Genomic DNA, 10,154 nt, shown 5'->3' on the forward strand with positions numbered 1-10,154 from the left:
CACTCCGTACCAGCCCCGCGTTCCCACCGCACCTGCCCCCGTCACCCTGCACCGGCCCCGCATTCCCACCGCACCTGCATCCCGCGCCCCTACCCACGGGAGCGCCCTCCCACTCCGGATGTGGGCCCCGGGGCTTTTTCCCGCCGCCGGGCTCCCGTGGGCCTCGGGTCTGTTCTCCACTGAAAGTTCTCGGCGCGCAAGGGGCGGAAGCGGGATCAAAGGGCTCCCTGGGTTCCGCCTCGTCCGCCCCCGGGGCACCCCTCGCGCGCACGTGCGCCTGCCCTCGCGGGGCCGACCCGCGGCTCTGGGGGCGCTCCTGAGCCGTGGGGCGCGTGGGCGTTGGGGCGCCGCAGCCCCGCCCGCGTCCCGCCGCCCGGGGACGCAGGTTCCAGATGGCTGGCACGGAACAGGGCCACTGCGCATGGGGTTCCCAGTTAAGCTGGCCACATCGGCCACAGAAAAGCCAGAGCCGCGGCGTGGATGCTGTCGGGGGCCGCGCCCAGGCGCAGGCTGGAGCGCGTCCCGGAACGGGAGCCGAGGAGCTATAAATAGTGGCCGCGAGCCTGGTTCCCATCAAACACACTTAATTTAGCCGGCGGCCATAGGGATTCTTATTTATTTATTACTTATTTTTAAAGCACTTGTTCCGATGCACTTGAGACTTGGCCCTGCCTGGGGGACAGGGAAGGTGTCCCCCTAGGTCACTCATTCCTGCCGGTCCTCGTGACCAGATGCCAGGGCGAGGCCTAGCCTGCTTGCCCAGACTGGGGTGAAGGTTTTAGTATCTTCTTTCCTCCCCACGGTTGGTATCGCGTACATTTGAAAGCCTACCACGAAAGCCCACTGAGCAAGAAAGGAAGCCTGTCCTTGTCTATGATTGTCTCAGTTTAAGTGTTCTCTCCGCTTCTCAGGATTCGCTTTTGCATCCCCAGGGGGACCTGGGACCTGGCCTGGACAGGATGTTTAATAAATATTAGTTGACTGAATTTTGTTGACCCTTCTAGAGGCTGAAAATGATCTCGGAATTCCCTTTATGAGTGATGGACTTATTGCGGGAATCTGGCAAAATCAGAGTCTCCGATTGTTTTCAAATTTCCACGAAGCAGCTTCCGATCGCTGCTTTATTGGAGTCCGGATCTGCTCTGATTGGCCATCTTCTTTCCCTGGAGAGATCTGAACTGAAGGTTATATCCTAGGGAAGAAAAAACCCTAAGCTTCTGAAAGCACATCTTAAAATATCTTCTCCCTTGTAGAACGTGAAGGTCTATGTATGTAGCAGGTGATGGTCATGTAGACTTAGTTGGGTGTTTTTCAATTGAAAAATACTACTCTACCAGGTCTTCAAATAATTTTCTGTTTAGTTAATTGATTGATAGAGTTTATCCATATTGAGATAGAATGAGAGCGCACGAGCAGGGGAGGGGCTGAGACAGAGGAGAGAGGGAATCCTAAGCAGGCTCTGGGGGGGTGGGGGGTGGGGCAGCAGAGTCCCCGTGCGGCCTTGATCTTACCAACCAGGGGATCATGACCCAAGCTAAAATCAAGAGTGGGAAGCTTGACCCACTGAGCCACCCAGGTGCCCCTATTTTTTATCTTTCATTGAACTATGGTTGACATACAATATTAATATTAGTTTCAGGTATAAAACATAGTGATTTGACAATTATGTACACTGTGAAATGGTCACAGCAGTAAATGTAGTTACCATCTGCCACCATACCAAGTTATTGCAGTATTATCGACTGTAATACTTTATGCTGTACCTTTCATCCCTGAGACTGGTTTATTGGATACCTGGGAGTTTGTAAGTGAAATAAACCAGTCACAAAAATAAAAGTCAAATAGTGTATGACTCTACTTGTATCAGATACCTAGAGTAGTCAGAATCATAGAAACAGAACGTAGATTGTTGGTTGCCAGGCACTGGGGGAAAAGAGAATGGGGAGTTCGTGTTTAGGGGGAACAGAGTTGCAGTTTGAGAAGATGAAAACGTTCTCTCAGATGGTGGTGATGGTTGCAGAGCAAACAATGTTCTTAGTCCCACAGAACTGTATAATTAAAAATGGTTAAAATTGTAAATTTTATGTTATGTATGGTTTACCACAATAAAAACATTAAAAATGATAGCGTATAAAGACTAGCAAAATTAAGAAAACACTAGTTTGTCTACCTTACCTGTCATATTGTGTATTTTCAGGTCGACAACTAGGATCTTAACCATGTGACTTACTTTTTTATTGTAAAGATTGTTTGCTTCTCATTTAGTTTCAGGAAAGATGGTATTCGGGATAATTTCAGGGGGAAATGTCGATGTGTATGGACATATGCACATACGCCAAACTGATTCGAGCTGGATTTTCAACTGGCAGGTCCTGTTTCCATGTGCTAGTAACCTTTCTTGCAGGAAAGGTGTACCGTGGACAGACACCTGACTGCACAGTGACTCTCTGAGCTAGGAATGCTTCACACGGGGATGCTGGAGAGGCGCCACTCGGTCCTCTTTTCCTTTCTACGAACCACTCAGATGTGCTTGCTTAGGCTGCCCCCTGGTAGTCAGGGCCGGAATTACTTTTCTGAGACCTGTATTGAATCTGCCTAAATCTGCACTTTGCAGATGTTAATGGAAGTTCAACAAATATTTGTTGAGTATTTATCTCCTTGCTGGAGGTGGCAGCCCAGAGTGATCTTGTGTGTGATCATGTGAGAGCTCTTCTTAAAGCACCCAAGTTTAAGATGGGTAAAAAACCCTTATTTTTTCTTTTGATTTAAAATTACTAGTACAGACAGTACCGTTCGTTACCTACTTAAACTAATTGGCAATGCATAGTATTTTACTGCCTCTGTGAAAGTATTTATATTATTTTTGTAAATTAATTCAACTACTATTTATTAGAATTCTGCTCATACGAGACCGTAGGCTGGATGTTGAGGGAGATGAGAACTTTCTCCACCCCAAGAATTGGTTGTGCTGAGCTCTATGCCAGTCTCTCTCCACTGGAGGAATTGACAGCCTGTTCTGAATTACAAAGTATTAATTGAAAAACACTTGAAACACAATTTACTTCATATGAAGACAGTAGTGAGTAAATAAAAAACATAGTAATGTAAATAGTTTCTGGCACAGTCATAAATGTTCTGTGCACACTTTTTTAAGAGATGTAGTCAGACATCTGGTGGAGGCGAGTGTCCTTTGGACACTTAGGAGCAGGGCTCTGTTTTGTTGTGAAAGCCTACATGTGTGTGAGTTTCTGCTGAATCTCTTGACAACGGGGTTTGATTCCTTGATTTTAGGGCATTTCTGTTTTTAAAAACTGCCCTACCTTGATTAAGTCCAAAGTTTACAGGTAGCGTCATGTATTGAAATTCTACCCCAGACCAGTATTTTCCCAAGAGCATTTAGGAGCCAAATGCCTTCAGAAACATTACTATCAGTCACCTTGGAGCCCTCCCCACTGCTCCCCAAACACTTTGGGGCTGCTTAGCAAGTGACAGTGTCTGTATTTGCTACCTAGCATTATTGTTGGTGTTTTAATATTTCTTGAGGATTTCTTAAGACAGAGCCAGAATCTTAGCAATTTATATATGAGATGACTGTCTTGAATAAATTCTCATCTTAAGGTTTCGAACCAGCGTGAAGAGTCGTAGTGTTGATCTTCTTCTGCCCTTGACTCCACATCCCTCACCTCTCTCACTGCAGACCCCAGCTCAGCGGGTCTGAGTCGTTAACTTCTCATCGTCTCTGGTGAGTATTCCCAGCACAGGTTACACTGCAGAAAGGAAGGAATAGATAATGGAGTTTCTGCTTCTGAATTTAGCACTTGACCTGTCTCAGGCTGCGAAGTGTCAGTCCTCATGATTCCCCATCAAACCAGACGGCCCAGCTTTATGATCCAATAACCACATGCTCCTGTTTTGCTAGTTGATTGTTCTTCAGTTTCCTAAGCATCTGTTTTCTTTTTCAATTCTTGCAAGGTTATGGGAATCTGTGAGATAATTTCTATAAAGTTCTTGCAATTGGGAGAAAAGTATAAACATACAGTGGTCAATTTCTTTTTTGCATTAAAAAAAAAAGAGATCCGTTGGTCCCATGCGGACTTTGCAGGCCTTGGGAATGTGCGTTGTGGAAATTCTCTGAGCAATTGCATGAGCTGTACATAACTTTAGTGTCAGTACTTTACTTAATTGCAGAAAATTTTGGGGTCAGAAGAGAGGGCAGCAGAGATATCAGAGTAAGTCGAGTCAGTAGAAGTAGAGCTTTTTGGAACTACTGGAGTGAATAAAACGTTCAGGGATATGATTTTGCCCAAATTTAAAGTATCAAAAATTTTAAGCCAGAACACTGGGATGATAACATTTATTTATCAACATAATACACATTTTAAAGAATGTTTTTACTTTCTGGCAGAGAGTTAAATCTAATAATTTGAGATTCCATCTCCTGTGGGAGTTTGCTTTGTAATCCTAGTGACGATAAGGCAAATAAATTGGACTTGACTCCTGACCTTATTACTGCAGCATACAATTTCATGAATACTTTAAGAATTACACTATTCTTACACGAATGATTATATTCAACTAATAGACGCATCTAGAGTGTATTAACTGAATCCTCTTTGGTGAAATTTGTGTGTTGTAAGCAGAAATTTTAGATTAATCTGCTGAACTGTTCCTTTGCAGCTGCTCTTTCTTTTCTTTGAAGAAAGAATTATAGATTTTCTAAGATTCTATATTTTCTAAGATTCTATAAAGATTATAGATTTTCTAAGAATCTATAATCTCTTGGTTGGCCAGTCAGGATAAAGTAGGGCTGGGAAAACCATGCTAGAAAAGATGTGCAGGACAGGCAAAAGGAACAGCATGCTGTGGAGGAATAGCAGGCTTTGTGGGAGCTGTGCACAAAAGTGCCTGGAGCAGGAACTAGAAAAAGAAGAACAAACTAAACCCAAAGCTAGCGCATGGAAGGAAATAAAGGGTAGAGGAGAGACAAGTAAAATAGAAAATAGAAAAGCAATGGAGAAAATCAGTGAAAACAAAAGTTGAGTATTTTAAAAGATCACTAAAATTGACAAATCTTTAGCTACCTTGACAAAGGAAAAAAGAGAGAACACTAAAATTACTAAAATAAGAAATGAAAGTGGGTCATTACTACCAAATCAACAGAAATAAAAAGGATTTTGAGAGAGCACGATGAACAGTGTGTAAGTTGGGTAACCTAGATGAGATGGAGAAACTCCTAGAAACCACTAAGACCAAATCATGAGGAAGAAAATCTGATTAAACCTAAACATTAAAGAGATTGAAACAGTAATCAAAAGCCAACAAAGAAAGCCCTGAACCTGACGGATTTTCTGGTGAATTCCACCAAACATTTAAAGGAGGACTAGTACTAAGCTTTCTCAAAATGTTCCAAAAAATTGAAGAGGAGGAAGCACTTCCTAACTCATTCTATGAGGCCAACAGTACTCTGATCCCAAAGCCAAACAAAGACCCTACAAGAAAGGAAAACCATAGACCAACATCTCTTATGAACATGGATGCAAAAATCCTCAACAAAATACTAGCAAACAGAATTCAGCAGCATATTAAAAGGTTTATACAACATTGACCAAGTGGGATTAATTCCTGGAATGCGAGGATGTTTCAACATATTCAAGTTAATCAGTGTAATGCACCAGCCCCAAGAGAAGGAAGGAAAAAACCCACATGACCATCTCAGTTGGTGCAGAAAAATCATTTGGCAAATGCAACACCCTTTCATGATAAAAAAAAAAAACCAAAAAACGAAAAACAACCACACAACAAACTAGGCTATGAAGAATCTACTTCAACATATTAGAAGTCATATATGAAAAACCCATAGCAAACATCCTACTCAATGGTGAAAGACTGAGAGCATTTCCTCTAAGATCAGGAACCAGGCAAAGATGGCCACTTTCACCACTTCAGCTCAATATAGCACTGAAAGTTCAGGACAGAGCAATTAGCAAAGAAAAAGAAATAAAAGATATCAAGATTGTAAAGGAAGAAGTGAAGTTATCTCTGTTTGCAGATGCTGAGATCTTATGTGAGAAAACCCTAAGGATTCCACACACTCACACAACACACATGAACTATTAGAACAGATAATAATTCTGCAAATAATACATATATATTATGTATATATATACATATGCATACATATTCACATATATGAATATGTGTGAATATGTATGCATATGTATATAGATATAGATATCTATATATATGTATGTATATGTATGCATATGTATATAGATATAGATATAATATAGATATAGATATAGATATAGATATAGATATAGATATAGATATAGATATTCCACAGGGGCAGCTGGATGGCTCAGTCGGTTGAGCAGCCGACACTTCAGCTCAGGTCATGATCTCATGGTTTGTGAGTTCAAGCCCCACGATGGGCTCTGCTGACAGCTCAGAGCCTGGAGCCTGCTTCGGATTCTGGGTCTCCCTCTCTCTCTGCCCCTCCCCTGCTCACACTCTGTCTCTGTCTCAAAAATAAATAAACGCTAAAAACAATTTTTTTCCTCAAAAAGTCAACAATTAAAAAAAAAAGCAACCTGATTCAAAAATGGGCAAAGGACTTGAATAGATGTTTCTCCAAAGAAGATGTACAAATGAAGTAAGCACATGAAAAGGTGTTCAGCATCACTAATCGGGGAAATGCAAACCAAAACGACAATGAGATAGATAGCACCTCACCCCCATGGGGATGGCTACTACAAAAAACAGAAAACAACACCCACAGGAAGCAACGAGTGCTGAGAAGCACATGGGATAACCGGAACCCCTGTGCGCTCTTGGCGGGAATGTAAGAGGGCGCAGCCGCTGTGGAAAACGGACGGCAGTTCCTCAGAAAAGTTAAAAACCGCATCATCTTCTGATCCAGTCATTCCGCTCCTGGGTACACACCCGAAAGAACTGAAAGCTGGGCCTCAAAGAAGTACTTGTACCCCCGCGTTCATCGCCGCATTGGTCGCAACAGCTGCAGCGTGGAAGCAACCCACGTGTGCACTGATCCATGGTTAAGCCAAACGCGCCATACACATCCGATGAACTGTGACCCGGCCTTCGGAAGGAAGGAAATGCTGCAACACGGGTGAACTTTGAGGGCATTACACTATGTGAAATAAGCCAGTCTCGGAAGGACAAATACTGTACGATCTCACTTATAGGAGGGACCTAGGATATTCAAACGCATAGAGACAGAAGATGGAAATGGTGGCCAGGGTCTGGGGAGGGCGGAATGGGGAGTTGGTATTTAATGGGGACAGAGTTTCCGTTTTGCAAGGTGAGAAGAATTCTGTGGATGAATAATAGTGATGGTTGAACAACAGCGGGAATGCGTTTAATGATGCTAACCTGTACACATGGAGATGCCTACAATTTACATTTTATGTTTTGTGTATTTCACCACAATTTTTGCAAAGTGGAAAAGACCCCCGTGCTTTCTATAGGACCCTACAACCTGAATGGAGCAGTTCCTGGGGGGCGATTCAGACAGGGAGCTTGGACAGCTGTCTTTTCAAGTTGAAGGGAGCCAGCGTGCTTTCGAAAGCAAGTAGGAAAACGGTTGATAAACTCAGCAAACACGTAGGAGGTGCTTCCTGCTCGGTGCCTCAGGCAGCATTGGTGTTTGGTGCGGCTCAGAAATAAAGATGCTCTTGGTGGAGTGAACTTATTTCTTAAAAAAAATTTTTTTTTATAATGTTTCTTTATTTTTGAGAGAGACAGAGACAGAGCACGAGCGGGGGGAGGGGCAGAGAGAGAGGGAGACCCAGAATCCGAAGCAGGCTCCAGGCTCCGAGCTGCCGGCACAGAGCCTGATGCGGGGCTCGAACACACAAACAGCGAGATCATGACCTGAGCCGAAGTCAGACGCTCAACCGACTGAGCCACCCAGGCGCCCCCGAGTGAACTTATTTCTGATAATGATAATGTAACTGTTGACAGCTCCTTGGTGAAGGTGCTCGATCTTCCCGGAGCCTCACAACGAGAGTGTGCGGCAGAGATCGCTTCCCATGTGGCAGAGGAAGAGGTGGAGATGCGGAGGTGAAAGGGTTTGCAAATGTTTTCCGCTGCTAGGAAGTAGCTCACAGGCCCAGGCCTTTGGATCGCAAATCTAGTACTTTTGCGGAACACTTGTGAGGCTTCTGAGGTTGACTGGGAATGAACTTAGTCTATAGATTAGGAAGAGTCTTGGTCTCATCTAGAAATATTACCAGCGTTAAGCTGCCAGGTTGTGGTTCTGGGATGATGGGTCTTCCTGTTACCATGACAGGCGTCAGGATGCCGGTACATTTCGTTTCTTTCTTTTTCCTGAAATGTTCTTTATCCTCTCTCATCTTCTGGGGGAGATGTTGCTACTTTTTTTTTTTTTTCTACTTGAAAGTTATGGAAACCAAGACAGAGAAAGGATGAATGACTTTTCAGGAGAATGAAGTTCTTTGGTGGAAAATGGATCGCACGTTTCAGACTGAGGTCTTAAAGTCAGAAGAAACAGGGCAGCAATCTGCACAGTGAAGGTGAAACCTTGGAATTGGCCGCAGGCGAGATTTATTTTTAAGGAGTTGGTTTCTGTTTTGGTTCCTCTGGCCTTCCTGGTATAGAGCCTATGGGGTATTTGATGCATTTCGTGGGGACAGGGCTGCCCTTGGCGCGTGGGCGAGATACCTCGTTACACATGAACCTGGATGGACCTTCGTCAAGCCTTCTTACTCAGCCTGGCTCCCGCAGTACTGAGGTCAACACGAGGGGCTTTGAAAGCTGTAGTTGGAATGTGGTCTGTCCCCTCCAAACTACTGGGGCCACCGCGGGTATCATCTGAAGGCATTTGGAGCAGCCGGTCGCGTCTCCCTTGACCACCTGGAAAATGGGGTGCCCACCGGCCGAGGCTGCAGCGTTATGGGGGAGACCCCTTTGGAAAAGCCCAAGGATTTCGTCTCCGCCAGCACCTGGGGCTGCACCTCCTCCCTGCTGTCATTCCCCTCCCCCACTGACCGCACCCATACCAAGCCCCTTCTGAGCGCTTTGTGACCCGCGGTAAATGTGGCCTCCCTGACGACTCGTCTCGGTGAGACCCACTGTCCCCGGGGCGCGGCCTTTGGCTCTGTCAAGAAGGGGACGCCACTCCTTTTCCCACCCCCGCGGGCCCCAGGGCCTGGAGCCTGCATCTGTGTTCTTGCCTGGTCACTTGTCTGAAACCCTTCACCCTGTCCCGATTCCTCACGTCTTCCGAGGCGGCTCAGATCGGCTTCGGTGTTCGTTCGATGACGGTCAAAGCACAAAGAAAGGTGCCTTTAAGAGGTATCAGCATAAGTTCGTCTTTTAAGCCATAAAAAAAAGATTAAGGAGGTAATGAATGAAGGCAAAATAGCAGCTCGTGGCCATTTGTGTTAATGGGATGCTATTGACGGAAAAGGTCTTGCGCCATCGAAGAGGGACCTACTAAAAGCTGCTATCCAAAACAGGGAGGTGTGGTCCCTCCACTCTGCTGTGTGGACCACATTTTAAGGAGCGTAGCTGGTTTTGGACACAATCCAATCAAAAGGTTGTTTAAACGGGACACCACCCATTTAAAAGCTGGCTGACCCAGGTAAAGGGATGGGACAGGGACTGAAAACCACACGACATGACGAATGGTTGAAGGCACTAGGGATATTTTGCAAAGAGAAAGGACTCAGAGGAGACTGAGTCCATTTGGTGACTACTTACTATGTGCCAGTCACTGGGCTAAGAGATTTACATATATTCGCTCATTTAATCCTCACAGAATGTCCACTGATGGATGAATGGATAAACAAAGTGTGGCACGCCCACGTGCACAAACCCACACCCCCCCCCCAGGAATATTACTCAGCCATATAGAAAAAAGAATTATCTTGCCATTTATGACCATATGGATGGACCTTGAAGGCATTGTGCTAAGTGAAATGAATCAGACAGGAAAAGATAAATACTATATGATCTCTTTTAAATGTGGAATCTAAAAAAAAAAAAAAAAAAAAGAATAAGGGGGCGCCTGGGTGGCTCAGTCGGTTAAGCATCCGACTTCAGCCAGGTCACGATCTCGCGGTCCGTGAGTTCGAGCCCCGCGTCAGGCTCTGGGCTGATGGCTCAGAGCC

Source organism: Acinonyx jubatus, chromosome A1 (assembly GCF_027475565.1).
Source record: "Acinonyx jubatus isolate Ajub_Pintada_27869175 chromosome A1, VMU_Ajub_asm_v1.0, whole genome shotgun sequence".
NCBI classification, from domain to species: Eukaryota; Metazoa; Chordata; class Mammalia; order Carnivora; family Felidae; genus Acinonyx; species Acinonyx jubatus.